Below are 19,093 nucleotides of genomic sequence, written 5' to 3' on the forward strand. Positions count from 1 at the left end.
CTGCAATCTTGGGTTAACAATTTAAATACAGTGTTAAAATGGCATGCAAGTGAAAATATAGCCTTAAAAACAGATATTAGAAAGATTGAAAATAAACTAGGCATACAATTCAGGAAGACAGGCAAAGTATATCAAATAGCCACCAATCCCAAAGAGAAGGAATCAATAAATACAAAAGCAGAAATGAAATCAGAAACAAAAAACTGATTTGACCAATTATCGTCAAAAGTTTGTTAGTTGAATAAAATAGATAAATCTGATCTAGAATTAAGATACATTTAAACAACAGTAGAAATAGGAAAGAGATAGAAGTACTGGGCACAGAAACTTTTCATATTATAAAAAAATTACCCAGAGAAATGTATTGAGCTGGCTTATTGATAAGTTCTATTTATTAGGACTGATGGACTTGTGTGGTGGCTCAGACGGTAAAGGATCCACCTGCAATGTGGGAGACCTGGGTTTGATCCCTGGGTTGGGAAGACCCCCTGAAGGAGGGCATGACAACTCACTCCAGTATTCTTGCCTAGAGAATCCCCTTGGACAGAGGAGCTGGTGGGGTTCATTTCATGGGTTTGCAAAGCATACAACACAACTGAGTGACTAAGCACACATATTAGAAATGATAGTTTAAAATAGCTCATTTTTTGTTCCTGAATAGCAGACATCTGCCAGCAGATCCACAGTTCCTCTCTTAGTTGTAGATTTCAGTTTGATGTTTTTGTGTGCAATTTAAGCCTCTTCCCTTCCATCTGAAAATGTCTCACCTAGGCTTGGAGACCTGCAGTGGAAAGGGGTGAGGTGGCAGTCTTGTTTCTCCTCCCTGACCCCCACCCCTATCACTGGATGTTTGTTGCTAGTTCAGCCCTGACCCTACCTCCACCCCACCCCTGACCAGGCAGGGTGAGTTGTGGGTGGACTTTATAGACTGGAATGGTGGTTATCTGGCCTCCTGACCTCCTGAAGTCCATTACCATGCCTCCCTACCCTCCAGCGCCCCCAGAGCACGAAATGGCAACCCACTCCAGTATTCTTGCCTGGAGAATCCCAAGGACAGAGGAGGCTGGGGGGCTACACTCCAGGGGGTTGCAAAGAGTTGAACATGACTTAGCGACTTTCACTTTACTTCTGATGATGTGCTTTGTCTAGTCTTGGAGCCTCTGCTCCTGGGGGGATCTCCTACCAGGAAGCCCCTATTTGTAACCCACCTTCAGCTCCTGTTTCTGAAGTCTCAACCTACTCGCACCCTTCCTCTGGAGTCTCTCTCCTCTCTTCCAGGCCATCCTTCTAGGCATGTCCTTGTCAAGGTGACTTAGCTGGAGTCTTTCTCTGCCCAATGCTGGAGGTGGAGGCTGCTTCCTGTGAGGTTCTCTTCTCTGTCAGCCCCCTGGCTCCAGAAAGTCTCTTAGCTATGTCCCCCAAAGGCCAGGGGGCACATGAAGGCTCCTGAGCAGTTCTTTGAAATGCCCTTGTTTGGTTTGAAGTGAGGGAAGAAAATCCCTCGTTCTTCCATCATGTGGGGAGCAATTAGTACAATATCAGAGAAACTGTACTGCTGATCTCAAAGAACTTCTCATTTCCACTAAAACCCCTAAAATGCTAGACAAAATAGAAAAGTTTTTAAATGTCCAACTACACAATTTATTGTTAGCCCTTTCTCTTAGGATGCAGCTTTCTGAGGGTCAATTACTAACGTACATGTAATTGGATGCCCAGAAAAAGACAGTAAAAAGTGGTCCTGGCTATATATGCCTTGGTTGCCTGCTCCAGCTTGCAGAGAGAAATTCTGGTTCCTCCTCACCCTTCTAATTTTCCATTTTCTGCCTCAGTCACAAATTCAAGCAGAGTCATCTCTTGACCAGAAACAACAAAACTTTCCTACTGAAGCCCAATCTGCAGTATAGATTCTCTCTTCGCTCATGGTGAGTTTTTAGTTCCTGCTATCTAACATCGATGAATTTAAATCTCATCATAGAGAGATCCTACAAAAAGGACAAAAAGAATATCAACCATCTTCAAGAAATAAAGCGTTCAAAAGATCAGACTCAGAGATGACCAAGATGTTGGATAGGGAATGACCAAGATGTTGGAGGCTGATAGGGAATTTAAAATAACCACGAAAGAAATGTTAACAGATCCAGAGGCATAAAAGGACAGCAGATGTTAACAGACGGGAAATTTCTTTAGAAAAGGGGGAATTTCATTAGAAAAAGAGAATTTTCATTAGAAAGATGGAAACCATAAAACAGTCAAGTGGAGATTCTAGAAACAAACATGAGGTCAGAAATGAAGAATTTCTTCAATAAACTTACTGGCAGCCTAAAAACTAGAGAAGAAAGAAATCAATGGACTTGAAAATAAGTCAGTAGGAATCATACAAACATAAAGAGAAAAAAATAAGGGACAACTATGGGTTAACAATAAAAAGTTCTTGTTATTGTAAAGTTATTTTTAACTATGGGTTTACAATAAAAAGTCCCTTGAACTGCAAGGAGATCAAACCAGTCAATTCTAAAGGAAATCAACCCTGACTATTCAATGGAAGGACTGAGGCTTAAGTGTAATACTTTGGCCACCTGATGCAAGGAGCCAACTCATTAGGAAAGACCCTGATGCTGGGAAAGATTGAAGGTGGGAGGAGAAGAGGACGACAGATGATGAGATGGTTGGATGCCATCACCGACTCGATGAACATGAGTTTGAGCAAGCTCTGGGAGATAGCTGCAGTCCATGGGGTCAAAAAGAGTTGGATAGGACTGAAGTGACTTAGCATGCACTCACAGAAGAAAAGTGACTGCCTTCAGTGGACTCTTTCCACAGCCCTACAAATACATACAGGCCAACAATGACGTCACCCACGTTACCCAAACACAACCAGGACAGCACAGAGCCTCCCTCTCCTGTCAGGAGAGGAAGCTCTCCCTCCTCGTCCCTGCTTCCTTTTCCACTTTCCAGGCCTGCATCACTGACTCAATGAACATGAGTTTGAGCAAGGTCTGGGAGACTGTGAAGGACAGGGAAGCCTAGTGTGCTGCAGTCCAGGGGTTGAAAAGAGTCGGGCACAACTGAGCGAATCAACAACAAATGGGTGAACAAGCTAACATACATGTAACTGGAATTCCGGAGAAAGAGTGAGAGAGGGCAGAAGACTACTTGAAGATATAATGGCCAAGAATTTTCCAAAAATCAGTAAAAGAACAGAAGCCACAAATTCAAGGAAGAAAAAAACCCCTAAAAACATCAAACTGCTGAGAACCAAAGTTTCAAAAGAAAAATCTTGAAGATAGTCAGAGGGGGAAGCACATTACACAGAGACCCAGGACCACAGGCTGATCAGCGTGAGTGACTGGCAGGCTGACCCACTGCTGGATTTCTCATCTCTGTCCACAGGCTACAGAGACAGAAAAGCTCATGAGGACAAGTCCTGGCATCTCTCGATTTGGAGCTTCTCCAGAGTCCTGCACCTTCATGGTCTTACCACCTTGTTTTTGAGAATACCAGTGCCTTGGCTTACAACAACAGAATGGAGGATCTCCAAGCCTAGGTTTTGCAGGCTCCAAAATGTGGGGTGTGAGGCTGGGCTCTCTTTCTGTAAGTTGGGTTTATGTGGTGCTTTCTACAATTCTAGTTCAGAGTTCACTCAGGTGAGAGTTACTGTTGCTTCTTCTGGTTTCCTTAACTACAGAGGAAGTGTCAGTTCACATAGCTCTCCACTAGAGGGCAATATAAGCATTAGGTTTTTAAAACACGAGGCCACAGATTTTTAGCAGGAGCATACATTACTGAAAAAATAAATGAATCCCTAAACAACACAAATTTAATTTTTCATATTAACTTTTGGCTTGTGCTATGGTTGGAACATGTCTAACATTTCTTAAAAATACACATTAATAGAGGAAAAATCAGGCACGTGTAAGGTAAATAGTATTGCTAGGATGATAAAAGGGTTAATCCATCTAGAAAAAACAGTTGTAAGTATAAACCCACCTAAAAGTTACAAAATACATGAATCAAAACTGACAGAATTTGAGAGAGAAATAGGCAATTCAGCAATTATAGAAACTTTGATGCCTAATTTTCAATAATAGGACAAGTGAGCTAGGAGGCCAAGAAGGATAGAAGACTTGAACACCAGTGTGAGCAAACTAGACTTGATAGATGTACAAAGGAGACATCACACAGCAGCAACAGAATACAAAGTCCCTCAGGTATGTATGCAACATTCTCTAGGATAGATACATGTTAGGCCAGAAAATAAGTCTTAATAAACTAGAAGTAGATAAATAAATTAGAAGTAGATTTCCCCCCCACTCCTCCCAGGGAAAGCAATTTGAGTTCTTCCCCTGTGGACAGAAACTCCAAAATACCTGTGGGGCCAGGAGGCTGGGCCCTGATCAGCTAAATGAGACCACACATTTCTCATTCTCAAAATCAAGGAAAACTTCCTGACTAGAAAACTCCTTGGAGGTCAGAAGTGGAGTGGTGCTAAGTCTACCCATAGGCCTCTTCATAGGAATAAATCTTGGCTGAGAGATTACACGCATACAAGGGAGGATCCTGAGATGTATGAAATATGGACTCAGTACCAGGCAAATAAAAATAGTTAGCCAAAGGAAACCCAGAACAGAGATGCCCCATAAAAGTGACTGACACCACCACGAGGGCAGACTCTCTCTGAGCCCACTTATGTGTCTACCCACATGGACTCTTTTTCCTTCTAATTGTCAGGCGAGTGTATGCTCCTCAGCTCTGTCTCGTCACAACAAAGATTTGGAGTGACAGACATTAAAGGCCCCCTTGGTATGTCGCAGCTCTCCGGTCTTGGACAGACCATGTTACAGCTCTCAGGTCTCTAACGGACCGTGTTATAGCTCTTAGATAGACCAGTGTTACAGCTCTATTTTATTTAGACAATAGCAGGAAAATCCACCTTGGAGACGTGAGGGCACGTTGATCCAAAGACGGGAAGAGAAGAGGGCCCCAGCGCACGAGGGAGAGAGAGAGCGCTAGCTTTGGCTCCTGTTTTTATATATTTTTCTCTCCCTGGGCCTGTCCTATGTAAATTGGGCCATCTAGGAGTGCTGTTTGTTTTACCTGAGGTTCTCACTCCGGTCCTTGGACCTTCCTTTGTTCTATTTTCACGGGCTTTTCCCTTCCAGGTCTTTTAGCCACCGCCATTCTGTACTCCTTTTCCCTATTCTAACTACCTAACACAATGAACATTTCATTTGTTTCACTGCTTTCTGTCTCTGTGGGAATTCTTTTCTGCAAAGCCGAAAGGTCGGGGCCTTGTCACTGATCACTAGTCTAGTGGTTAGGATTTGGTGCTCTTACCGTCTCTACCCGACCTTAATCTCTGGCTGGGAACTGAAACCTTCAGCTTCAAGAAGAGTGGGCTGAGTTCACCTGAGATCATGACCACTCAGCATCTACCTGGAAGCTACATACAGAGCAGCTGGGCAAGAAAAAGAAAGGAAAGACATACACATTTGAACAGAAAACTCTCTCTCTTTTCAAAAGACTTAATCTTGTATACATTCCCCTGGTATAAACTTGGTAAAAAGTTTATACTCAGTGGTAAAAAACTTGCCTGCAATGTAGGAGAAGCAGGTTTGATCCCCGGGTCGGGAAGATCAACTGGAGAAGTAAATGGCAACCCACTCCAGTATTCTTGCCTGGGAAACCTCATGGACAGAGGAGTCTGGCAGGCTATAGCCCATGGGGTTGCAAAAGAGTTGGACATGACTTATTGACTAAATAACAATAATCTTATCCATGGCTGATTCATGTCAATGTATGACAAAACCCACTACAATATAAAAAAAATAATAATAACCTTGTATATACTGAAAAGCCTTTTGAATCCACCAAAAAACCTCTGAGTGCTAATAAACAAGTTCAGCAAATGTGAAACCAACACCACTAAATCAGCTTATTTCTATACATTAACAATGGACAATTTATAAATGACATTGAAAACATAGTTGCTTATAAATTGCATCAATAAGAATAAAATAACTTCAGTTCAGTTGCTCAGTCGTGTCTGACTCTTTGTGACCTCATGGACTGCAGCATGCCAGGCTTCCCTGTCCATCACCAACTCCCAAAGCTTGCTCAAACTCACGTCCATTGAGTCAGTGATACCATCCAATCATCTCATCCTCTGTTATCCCCTTCTCCTCCTGCCTTCAATCTTTCCCAGCATCAAGGTCTTTTCCAGTGAGTCAGTTCTTCACATCAGGTGGCCAAAGTATTGGAGTATCAGCTTCAGCATCAGTCCTTCCAATGAATATTCAGGGTTGATTTCCTTTTGGATTGACTGGATTGATTTCCTTGCAGTCCAAGGGACTCTCAAGAGTCTTCTCCAACACTATAGTTCAAAAACATCAATTCTTCAGCGCTCAGTTTTCTTTATAGTCCAACTCTCACATCCATACTTGACTACTGGAAAAACCATAGCTTTGACTAGATGGACATTTGTCGACAAAGTAATGTCTCTGTTTTTTAATATGCTGTCTAGACTGGTCATAACTTTTCTTCCAAGGAGCAAGCATCTTTTAATTTCATGGCTGCAGTCAGCATCTGCAGTGATTCTGGAACCCAAGAAAATAGTCTGTCACTGTTTCCATTGTTTCCCCATCTATTTGCCATGAAGTGATGGGACCGGATGCCATGATCTTCATTATTTGAATGTTGAGTTTTAAGCCAGTTTTTTCACTCTCCACTTTCACTTTCATCAAGAGGCTCTTTAGTTCCTCTTCACTTTCTGCCATAAGAGTGGTGTCATCTGCATATCTGAGGTTATTGATATTTCTCCCGGCAATCTTGATTCCAGCTTGTGCTTCATCCAACCTGGTATTTTGCATGATGTACTCTACTCTCAGGAATAAATTTAACAAAAGAGTGCAAGATTTGTAAACCGAAAGCTACAAAACATCATTGAAAGAAATTTAAAGATGGAAATAAATGGGAAGATAACCCATTTAACGGGTCAGAAGACTTAATTTTGATAAGATAACAATACTTTCCAACTCGATAGAGTGAATGCATTCCCTATCAAAATTCCAGCTTCTTCCTTCCTTTTTTTTTTTTTTTGAAGAAATCTACAACTTCATTCTAAAAATCATACACACATTTAAAAGACACAGAATATCCAAAACATCTTTAAAAAGAAAAAAGTGGAAGGACTCAACATTTCCAGTTACAAAACTGAGCACAAGCCTACAGTAATCAAGACTGTGCTTGGGACTTCCCTGGTGGTCCGATGGCTGAGACTCAGTGCTCCCAATGCAGGGGCGAGATCCCTGGTCAGGGAACTAGATCCCACACGCGGCAACTAAAGATCCTGCATGCTACGTGAAGACCCAGCATAGCTAACTAACTAAATGAAAGACTTCGACGCTGCCATAGGAATAGACCTACGTATAGGCTTGTGCTCAGTCGTGTCTGACTCTTTTCGACCCCATGGGCTGTAACCTGCCAGGCTCCTCTGTCCACGGGATTTCCCAGGCAAGAATACTGGAGTGGGTAGCTGTTCCCTTCTCCAAGGAATCTTCCCAACCCAGGGATAGAACCCTTGTCTCTTGTGCTCCTGCATTGGCAGGTGGATTCTTTACCATTGGCTCCACCTGGGAAACCCAGGGCTAGACCTACTGATCAAGGGGGAAAAGGAGTTCAGAAATAAACACTTAACTGTATGGTCAATTGGTTTTCAAAAAGGAAGCCAAGAGATTCACTTCCCTAAATGGTGATGGATAACTGAATATCCACATACAAAAGAGTGAAGTTGGACCCCCAGTTCAGTTGCTCAGTCGTGTCCAACTTTGCAACACCATAGACTGCAGCATGCCACACTTCCCCAACCTCATAGGAAGTGTTAAGTGTTAGTTGCTCAGTCGTGCCTGACTCTTTGCGACCCCATGGCCCACCAGGTTCCTCTGTCCATGAGATTTTCCCCAACCTCATACCATATTGAAAAAATACACAGAATGGGTCAAATACTGTCTTGCTGTATCTTACTGGTTCACTGAACTCAGGGTAGGCAAGGTGCGAGCTAGAAAGTGGATAGGAAGAAGCTGGAAGATGATGGGAGGAGCCGCATGAACTGCAGACCTGTTTATTCTCTAATGGCTGGCATAGCAGCCTTAGGCATAGACACGCTGTATATTCTAGTGGTTGATCCAGTGGATACAGCCATAATGCACCTGAAAAGGGCTTTTCAGGTGGAGCTTATATATGTTTACAGAACAAAAGTGGCCCAGGGCCAAGAGGGTGCATTGTGACAAGCATGTGCAGTGCTGTAAGTGATCTCAGCTGTTACATAATCATTTATTTACAAACTGTGGGGTGAGAGGCTGCAGTGTGAGAGAGAGTGACCACTGCCAACTTGGCTGATTTGCTCTTTCCCTACAAATACCTATGTATAAGAGCTAAGACCATAAAACTCTTAGGAGAAAACATAGCATTAAGTCTTCATGACCTTGGATTTGGCAATGCTTCTTAGATATGACAGCCAAAGTGACCAATAAAAAGACAGGTAAGTGCTCACTTCGGCAGCACATATACTAAAATTGGAATGATACAGAGAAGATTAGCATGGCCCCTGCGCAAGGATGACATGCAAATTCATGAAGTGTTCCATATTTTTAACAGAAAGAGAAACTAAGGAAACAATACCATTCACCATTGCAACAAAAAGAATACAATACTTAGGAGTATATCTACTTAAAGAAACAAAAGACCTATACATAGAAAACTATAAAACACTGATGAAAGAAATCAAAGAGGACACAAATAGATGGAGAAATATACCGTGTTCATGGATTGGAAGAATCAATATTGTCAAAATGGTTGTACTACCCAAAGCAACCTATAGATTCAATGCAATCCCTATAAAGCTACCAACAGTATTTTTCACAGAACTAGAACAAATAATTTCACAATTTGTATGGAAATACAAAAAACCTTGAATAGCCAAAGTAATCTTGAGAAAGAAGAATGGAACTGGAGGAATCAACCTGCCTGACTTCAGACTATACTACAAAGCCACAGTCATCAAGACAGTATGGTACTGGCACAAAGACAGAAATATAGATCAATGGAACAGAATAGAAAACCCAGAGATAAATCCCCGAACCTATGGACACCTTATCTTTGACAAAGGAGGCAAGGATATACAATGGAAAAAAGACAACCTCTTTAACAAGTGGTGCTGGGAAAACTGGTCAACCACTTGGAAAAGAATGAAACTAGAACACTTTCTAACACCATACACAAAAATAAACTCAAAATGGATTAAAGATCTAAATGTAAGACCAGAAACTATAAAACTCCTAGAGGAGAACATAGGCAAAACACTCTCTGACATAAATCACAGCAAGATCCTCTATGACCCACCTCCCAGAATATTGGAAATAAAAGCAAAAATAAACAAATGGGACCTAATGAAACTTAAAAACTTTTGCACAACAAAGGAAACTATAAGCAAGGTGAAAAGACGGCCCTCGGATTGGGAGAAAATAATAGCAAACGAAGCAACAGACAAAGGATTAATCTCAAAAATATACAAGCAACTCCTGCAGCTCAATTCCAGAAAAATAAATGACCCAATCAAAAAATGGGCCAAAGAACTAAACAGACATTTCTCCAAAGAAGACATACAGATGGATAACAAACACATGAAAAGATGCTCAACATCACTCATTATCAGAGAAATGCAAATCAAAACCTCAGTGAGGTACCATTACATGCCAGTCAGGATGGCTGCTATCCAAAAGTCTATAAGCAATAAATGCTGGAGAAGGTGTGGAGAAAAGGGAACCCTCTTACACTGTTGGTGGGAATGCAAATGAGTACAGCCACTATGGAGAACAGTGTGGAGATTTCTTAAAAAACTGGAATTAGAACTGCCATATGACCTAGCAATCCCACTCCTGGGCATACACACTGAGGAAACCAGATCTGAAAGAGACACGTGCACCCCAATGTTCATCGCAGCACTGTTGATAATAGCCAGGAAGTGAAATCAACCTAGATGCCCTTCAGCAGATGAATGGATAAGGAAGCTGTGGTACATATACACCATGGAATATTACTCAGCCATTAAAAAGAATTCATTTGAATCAGTTCTAATGAGATGGATGAAACTGGAGCCCATTATATAGAGTGAAGTAAGCCAGAAAGCTAAAGACCAATACAGTATACTAACACATATATATGGAATTTAGAAAGATGGTAACGATAACCCTATATGCAAAACAGAAAAAGAGACACAGATGTACAGAACAGAATTTTGGACTCTGTGGGAGAAGGCAAGGGTGGGATGTTTCAAGAGAGCAGCATCGAAACATGTATATTATCTAGGGTGAAACAGATCACCAGCCCAGGCTGGATGCATGAGACAAGTGCTCGGGCCTGGTGTACTGGGAAGACCCAGAGGGATCAGGTGGAGAGGGAGGTGGGAGGGGGGATCGGGATGGGGAATACATGTAAATCCATGGCTGATTCATGTCAAGGTATGACAAAAACCACTACAATATTGTAAAGTAATTAGCCTCCAACTAATAAAAATAAATGGAAACAAACAAACAAACAAACAAAGACAGCTAAAACTCCCTTGGTGGTCCAGTGGCTAAGATTCCACACTCCCAGTGCAGGTGTCTGGGTTCAAACCTGGTCAGGAAACTAGATCGTACTCGCTGCAACTAAGACCCAGAGGAGGCAAATAAATATTTTTTAAAAGATAGGTAAATGGGACACAACAAAATTAAACACCTTTGTTCACCCAAAGATATTATCAAGAAAATGAAAAGACAACCAGCAGAATGGGAGGAAATGTTTGAAAATCATGTCTGATAAGGGGATAGCATCCAGAATATGGAAAGAACTCTTAAAAGTGAACGACAAAAAGACGAATACTGAGTTTAAAAAATGAGCAAATGGTTTGAATAAACATAGTCCAAAGATTTACAAAGGGCTGATAATCACATAAAAACATTTTTACTCAATAGGGAAACGCAAATCGAACCCAGAATGAGGCATTGTTTCACACCAACCAGGACAGCTGTACGTAAAAACATGGGGACAAAAGTAACCATTGACAAGGACACAAAGAAACCGAAGCACTCTTACCATGCTGGTGGGAATGGACAGTAGTGCAGCCACTTCGGAAAACAGCTTGTCAGAAAAAGTTAGAAACACAGTATTACCGAACCAGGTTTGTTTGCCCGGCTTGCAGCAAGCCAAATGCTGAGACACTGAGGTTTGGCCTCAGAGAAAGCGCTTATCCACAAGACAGCCATGCAGGAAACCTCAGTCCCACCTGCCCAGAGGGGAGGGGCTTGGGCTATTTATGGAATAAGCCTTGGGGTGGCGGGCGTGGAGGGTGGGGAAAGGTGACTGAGGATAAGAAAAAGGTGCAACTGTGCAGGTGCAGGTACAACTGAGTTGCTTGCTTCTCCGTGGGATGCTCTGATGTTTGGGACCATCTCAGGTCACAAGGTCAGACATTTGAGCCTGCTCAATTGGAGAGTCTGTAGTCCCAACCAGGGTTTTACAGGCTCCAGCTCAAACTGGATACACGTTCCTGAAAAACAACTCCCGCAAGCCTCTTGTTTAGGCTACCGTGAACCTTCCGTTCAGTTCAGTCGCTCAGTCGTGTCTGACTCTTTGAGACCCCATGGACTGCAGTATGCCAGGCCTCCCTGTCCATCACCAACTCCCAGAGTTTACTCAAACTCATGTCCATTGAGTCAGTGATGCCATCCAAACATCTCATCCTGTCGTCCCCTTCTCCCGCCTTCAATCTTTCCCAGTTTCAGGGTCTTTTCCAGTGAGTTAGTTCTTCGCATCAGGTGGCCAAAGTATTGGAGTTTCAGCTTCAGCATCAGTCCTTCCAATGAATATTCAGGACTGATTTGCTTTAGGATGGATTGGTTGGATCTCCTTGCAGTCCAAGGGACTCTCAAGAGTCTCCTCCAACACCTAGTACAAAAGCATCAATTCTTCGGCGCTCAGCTTTCTTTATAGTTCAACTCTCACATCCCTACATGACTACTGAAAAAACTATAGCTTTGACTAGATGGAACTTTGTTGGCCAAGTAATGTCTCTGCTTTTTAATATGTTGTCTAGGTTGATCATAACTTTTCTTCCAAGGAGCAAGCGTCTTTTAATTTCACAGCTACAGTCACCATCTACAGTGATTTTGGAGTCCCCCAAAATAAAGTCTGCCACTGTTGCCCATCTATTTTCCATGAAGTGATGGGACCAGATGCCATGATCTTAGCTTTCTGAATGTTGAGCTTTAAGCTAACTTTTTCACTCTCCTCTTTCACCTCCATCAAGAGGCTCTTTAGTTCCTCCTCGCTTTCTGCCATAAGGGTGACGTCATCTGCATGTCTGAGGTTATTGATATTTCTCCTGGCAATCTTGATTCCAGCTTGTGCTTCATCCAGACCAGCATTTCTCATGATGTACTCTGCAAATAAGTTAAATAAGCAGGGTGACAATATTCAGCTTTGGCATACTCCTTTTCCAATTTGGAACCAGTCTGTTGTTCCATGTCTAGTTCTAACTGTTGCTTCCTGACCTGCATACAGATTTCTCAGGAGGCAGGTCAGGTGGTCTGATATTTCCATCTCTTTAAGAATTTTCCACGGTTTATTGTGATCCACAGAATCAAAGGCTTTGGCATAGTCAATAAAGCAGAAGAAGATGTTTTTCTGGAACTCTCTTGCTTTTTCAATGATTCAACAGATGTTGGCAATTCGATCTCTGGTTCTTCTGCCTTTTCTAAATCCAGCTTGAATATCTGGAAGTTCATGGTTCACATACTGTTGAAGACTGGCTTGGAGAATTTTGAGCATTATTTTGCTAGTGTGTGAGATTAAGTGCAATTGTGTGGTAGTTTGAACATTCTTTGGCATTGCCTTTCTTTGGGGTTGGAATGAAAACTGACCTTTTCCAGTCCTGAGGCCACTGCTGAGTTTTCAAAATTTCACTGGCATATAGCGTGCAGCACTTTCACAGCATCATCTTTAATGATTTGAAATAGATCAACTGGAATTCCATCATCTCCACTAGCTTTGTTCGTAGTGATGCTTCCTAAGGCCCACTTGACTTTGCATTCCAGGATGTCTGGCTCTAGGTGAGTAATCACACCATTGTGATTTTCTGGGTCGTGAAGATCTTTTTTGTACAGTTCTTCTGTGTATTCTTACCACCTCTTCTTAATATCTTCTGCTTCTGTTAGGTCCATACCATTTCTGTCCTTTATCGAACCCATCTTTGCCTGAAAAGTTCCCTTGGTATCTCTAATTTTCTTGAAGAGATCTCTAGTCTTTCCCATTCTATTGTTTTACTCCATTTCTTTGCACTGATCTGAGGAAGGCTCTCTTATCTCTCCTTGCTATTCTTTGGAACTCTGCATTCAAATGGGTATATCTTTCTTTTTCTCTTTTGCCTTTCACTTGTTTTCTTTTCTCAGTTGTTTGTAAGCCCTCCTCAGACAACCATTTTGCCTTTTTGCACTTCTTTTTCTTGGGGATGGTCTTGATCCCTGCCTCTTGTACAATGTCATGAGCCTCCATCCATAGTTCATCAGGCATTCTGTCTATCAGATCTAATCCTTGAATCTATTTCTCACTTCCACTGTATAATTGTAAGGGTTTTGATTTAGGTCATACCTGAGTGGTCTAGTTATTTTCCCTACTTTCTTCAATTTAAGTTGAATTTGGCATTATTTTCCCTACTTTCTTCAATTTAAGTTGAATTTGGCAATAAGGAGTTCATGATCTGAGCCACAGTCAGCTCCCGGTCTTGGTTTTGCTGACTGTATAGAGCCTCTCCATCTTTGTCTGCAAAGAATGTAATCAATTTGATTTCAGTATTGACCATCTGGTGATGTTCATGTGTAGAGTCTTCTCCTGCATTGTTGGAAGAGGGTGTTTGCTATGACCAGTGTGTTCTCTCAGCAACCTTGAACCATGAACCTTGGCGGACAATTAAATCAAGCTTGATCAGTGAAGGCAGGTGTCAGGACAATTAAATCAAACTTGATGTGAAGTTTATTATTTCCTTAGCAAGTTACAGTTTAACATATCTAACTGATGACTACTATCAAGTTTGATAGAGTTACCATATGATCCAGCAAATCCACTTTTAGCTCCGTGTTGTTGTTCAGTCGCTAAGTCATCTCTGACTCTTTGTGACCCCAAGAACCGCCAGACTTCCCTGTCCTTCACCATCTCCCAGAGTATGCTCAAACTCACATTCACTGAGTTGGTGATGGTTGGCATTCAACCATCTCATGCTCTGTCACCCCCTGTTCCTCCTGCCCTCCATCTTCCCCATGGTCTTTTCCAATGAGTCAGCTCTTCCCATCAGGTGGCCAAAGAACTGGAGCTTCAGCTTCAGCAGCAGTCCTTCCAATGAATATTCAGGGTTGATTTACTTTACGATTGGCTAGTTTGATCTCCTTGCAGCCCAAGGGACTCTCAAGAATCTTCTTCAACACCACAGTTTGACAGCATCAATTCTTCAGCACTCAGCCTCATATAGGACCTTTAAAACAAAACGTTGAATATGAATGTTTGTAGCAGCACAATACATAACAAGTAAAAAGTAGGAAAAGGCTCAGCCTTCCTTACCTTCCTCCCTCTCTCTCTCTCTCTATCCGTGTCTCTTTCCCCTGCCTGCTTTCACCTTTCCCTCTCTACCCAAGTTCTCTTACCCTCCGGGGAGGTTGGTTGGGCCCAACCGGTACAAGGGACCATGGTTCTCACTTCTTGTCTCTGTCCAGTTGAGCTTCATGGATAAGCTCCAGAGGCTCAGCTCAAGGTGAAACTGAAAAGCGAAGCCAACCACTTCTTCTCTAATTCTAGCCCTCAGGCATGTCTTTCCCTTGGGCAATAGGAGTTCCCTTGTGACATGGCCTGGCAGGGGCTGCACTGGGACTAGAGCCAGGATTTTACAGCATGAAGTAAGTGAAGTCGCTCAGTCGTGTCTGACTCTTTGCGACCCCATGGACTTTAGCCTATCAGGCTCCTCCATCCATGGGATTTTCCAGGCAAGAATACTGGAGTGGGTTGCTATGAAGCCACCCATAAATTAGGCAACTGTGTCTGTTTCCATGTACTAATGTCCATTACATGAGCAAGCGTGCGAGGATCTTGGCACAACACGCTGATGCATTGCCTGATCATACAAATTTTCTGATCATACAAATGATGCTTTCTTTATCAGAAACCAAATAGTGGTTTGTTCTCCTGTCAGTTGCCTGTGTTCCCTTGAGCCTGCCTGTCTTACCTATCTCTGTATTTCCAGCACCTAAAAAGTGCTTTACAGCAAGTGAGTGCTAAGTTACCATGAATGAATGAAATGTTTGTTAAATCATTTATCCAAGTTTCCCTCATTTCCTAACAGGGCCTTCCACACACTTGGTGTTCAGAACAAGTTTGATGAATCAACTTTACATTTGAATGTGCAGGTGGAGTGCTTATTCTTCCTTAATCTGGAGTCAGGTGCCCATAGGTTCTGAGCTACAAATGAGGAATGTGTGTGTGCTCAGTCACTCAGTTGTGTCTGACTCTTTGTGACCCTATGAACTGTAGCCCACCAGGCTCCTCTATCCATGGAATTTTCCAGGCTTCTTGCCAGTATTCTTTACTGGAGTGAGTTGTCATTTCCTACTTCACAGGATCTTCCTGACCCAGGATCAAACCTTAGTCCTTGCACCTCCTACACTGGCAGGTGGATTCTTTACCACTAGTGCCACCTGGGAAGCCCATAAAAGGGGAATGCTTAAATTCAATTCAGAAGATCTGAGGTTGTGTCCTGGATTTGCCACTTCCCTGGTGGCTCATGTTGTAAAGAATCTGCATGCAAAAAAACCAAAAAAGAATCTGCATGCAATGCAGGAGACCCAGGTTCGATCCCTGGGTCGGGAAGATCTCCTGGAGGTGGAAAGGGCTACTCATTCTAGTATTCTTGCCTGAAGGATTCCATGGACAGAGAAGTCTGTTAGGCTACAGTGTATGGGGTCACAAAGAGTCTGACATGACTGAGCACGCAAGTCCACACACATACACACACGTTCCACCATTGAATTAGTTTTAGTTGTGAATTCAGGAAAACAACTGGTTTGACTCAACTGTTTAACCATATTGACAGCTTACGTTATTTCAAACAATCACACATACGTAAACTATGTTTACAACTAAAAGGAACCAATTATGCCATCAGGTTAGATAAGCAGATAGCTTGAGCAGTTCTCTCTACCTTCTCTTCCTCTAGTTTGAGTTCCCAAGTTTTGTACGTCCGTGTTCATGGGATGGGGTGTTAGACTCGGGCTCTGTGTTCTCTGAGGCTCAGAACAAGCTCTTCCCCTGAACATCAGCGTGGACCCTTCACTACCCTTTAAATACAAAGGAAATTGATAGACTACAGAGGGATTAGAGTGTTTATACAAGCTCGGTTCATGCCAGGCCTTCTGGCAGCTCAAACATCCTCCTTTCTGCATCAGAGCACTTACATTTTGTCTTGTTGCTGTGGAAACCCCATAGGTCAGAGCCCATGTCTGACACACATGCTCAGCATGTGTGTGTGTGTTTGTAATAAAAATTCACAGTTTGAAACATAGCAGAGACTAAAAAGTAAGCAAATGACTTCCCAATTCAGCTGGCATTTGCTTATTTCCTAATACTCCGATCACTGCGCTAGCCACCCTGAGATGCCGTGGAGCCCAAGCCTGAAACTTGGAGTGCTCGACTCCTCAGGAGACCTTGCAGGTATTTACCTGCAACCTGAGAATAGTTGTGATGACATAAGGAGCCTCTCAGTCCCCACTCGGCAGATTAGAGGCAGCGTGTTAGGGGTGTGACAGATCCTTGTGTGGACAGGACAGTAGAAAGAAGTGACACTCTAGAAGGAAGATGTAAACCACAAAGAAAAATACGAACATGGACATTTGTGTCTCTGCTTTTCCTCAGCCCACTGAAGAAAATGGGGTGTGTGTGTCCTGGGCTTTTTTTGTCTAGAAGAGGGACAGTGAGAGAAGAAGTAAGAAGAACAGATGAGACTAAAGGGATGGCTGTATATTGTCACCCTGCTGATTTAACTTCTATGCAGAGTACATCATGAGAAACGCTGGGCTGGAAGAAGCACAAGCTGGAATTAAGACTGCCGGGAGAAATATCAATAACCTCAGATATGCAGATGACACCACCCTTATGGCAGAAAGTGAAGAGGAACTAAAAAGCCTCTTGATGAAAGTGAAGAGGAGAGTGAAAAAGTTGGCTTAAAGCTCAACATTCAGAAAACTAAGATCATGGCATCTGGTCCCATCACTTCATGGCAAATAGATGGGAAAACAGTGGAAACAGTGTCAGACTTTATTTTTGGAGGCTCCAAAATCACTGCAGATGGTGATTGCAGCCGTGAAATTAAAAGACACTTATTCCTTGGAAGGAAAGCTATGACCAGCCTAGATAGCATATTAAAAAGCAGAGACATTACTTTGTCAACAAAGGTCCATCTAGCCAAGGCTATGGTTTTTCCAGTGGTCATGTATGGATGTGAGACTTGGACTGTGAAGAAAGCTGAGTGCCGAAAAATTGATGCTTCTGAACTGTGGTGTTGGAGAAAACTCTTGAGAGTCCCTTGGACTGCAAGGAGATCCAACCAGTCCATCCTAAAGGAGATCATTCCTGGGTGTTCATTGGAAGGACTGATGCTGAAGCTGAAACTCTAGTACTTTGGCCACCTCATGCGAAGAGTTGACTCATTGGAAAAGACCCTGATGCTGGGAGGGATTGGGGACAGGAGGAGAAGGGGACAACAGAGGATGAGATGGCTGGATGGCATCACAACTCGATGGACATGAGTTTGAGTAAACTCCGGGAGTTGGTGATGCACAGGGAGGCCTGGTGTGCTGCGATTCATGGGGTTGCAAAGAGTTGGACATGACTGAGCAACTGAACTGAACAAAACTGAAAGGGAATCCAGGCTGTATTTGAAAGGAGTTCATGGTGTGCTGAGAGGGGATGGGGAAGACAAGACTTAAGAATATTTTCTTGGAGTTGTGAATGTACTTCTCCTTTAGCATTTTGAAAACATTCTAATTTTGACAAAATTATAAATGCACCAGAAACTGCAGATAATTTCTAGAGGTCCCAAGTACTATTTTTTCCACATTTGTCATTTGTTTGCTTGAGAGGTGACTCCCAAGGGTTAAACTGGTTGACTCTTAGGTTGGTGTTTACTCTGATTGTGACATTCTGTTGTGACAGGCCAGCTAATGTAAAGGTTTCACCTTTAACGAGTCATATAGAAAACAGACATAAGAATTCAAAAAGGCACATCAGTCTAAATGTATTTAATTGGCACAATGCCCTAAAAATATTTAGATGGGCTGAAAATTCTATGTACTGCCACAGAATGGTGGATATTCATAACTATGATAACAAATTACTCACAAGAAAATATTTGTAGTTTATGTTTAGGGAGGCAAAAAAGCATGAAATGAATCTACGGATTCTGTAGCCAAGAACTGGAAACCAAGTAGAGAATCAGTAGAGAATCAGTTAACTAAATAATAGTACATTTAGTCAATGGAAGACTATACACACAGAAAAAAATGAAGAGATCTTATAGATACAAATGTAATACATACAGATGTGTGTTGTCATGGGAAACATTCATGATATTCATTTTTTTTGTGCTATATAAAGTCTTTAATGGAATCCCATCTTTGCATGTGTGTCTATGTGTGACTCATCAGCTATCTCCTCATTGTCGAATCCAGCAGTCCATTCTCTGTCCTCTTCCTTGACCTTAGAGTAGCCTATGATGTACTCATCTTTCTTCAAGGACATCTTCCTCTTCCTGTGACACTGTATTCTCTCAGTTTTATTCCTGCTGTTTCTTCCCCATCTTCTCTTCGTCGTTCTCTGACTGATTTCAAGAAACGGGCTGCTCTGGGGTCTGGTGCTGGATTCTATTCTTTTCTTGGGCTTAATTGTTTCCCTGGACTTTCCTGTGGCTCAGATGATAAAGAATCTGCCTGCAATGCATGGGACCTCAGTTCGATCCCTGGGT

At 42.4% G+C, this 19,093-nt stretch overlaps 1 non-coding gene across 1 annotated transcript; it reads left to right on the forward strand.

Annotated features, from left to right (window-relative positions):
* The first annotated feature begins 8,540 nt into the window (after positions 1-8,540).
* On the forward strand, positions 8,541-8,647 carry LOC136145337 (U6 spliceosomal RNA). The gene has a single exon (XR_010658773.1). It is a non-coding gene; the product is annotated as a U6 spliceosomal RNA (small nuclear RNA).
* Positions 8,648-19,093: the final 10,446 nt, after the last annotated feature.

The sequence above is a fragment of the Muntiacus reevesi genome, chromosome 12, assembly GCF_963930625.1.
Source record: "Muntiacus reevesi chromosome 12, mMunRee1.1, whole genome shotgun sequence".
NCBI lineage: Eukaryota > Metazoa > Chordata > Mammalia > Artiodactyla > Cervidae > Muntiacus > Muntiacus reevesi.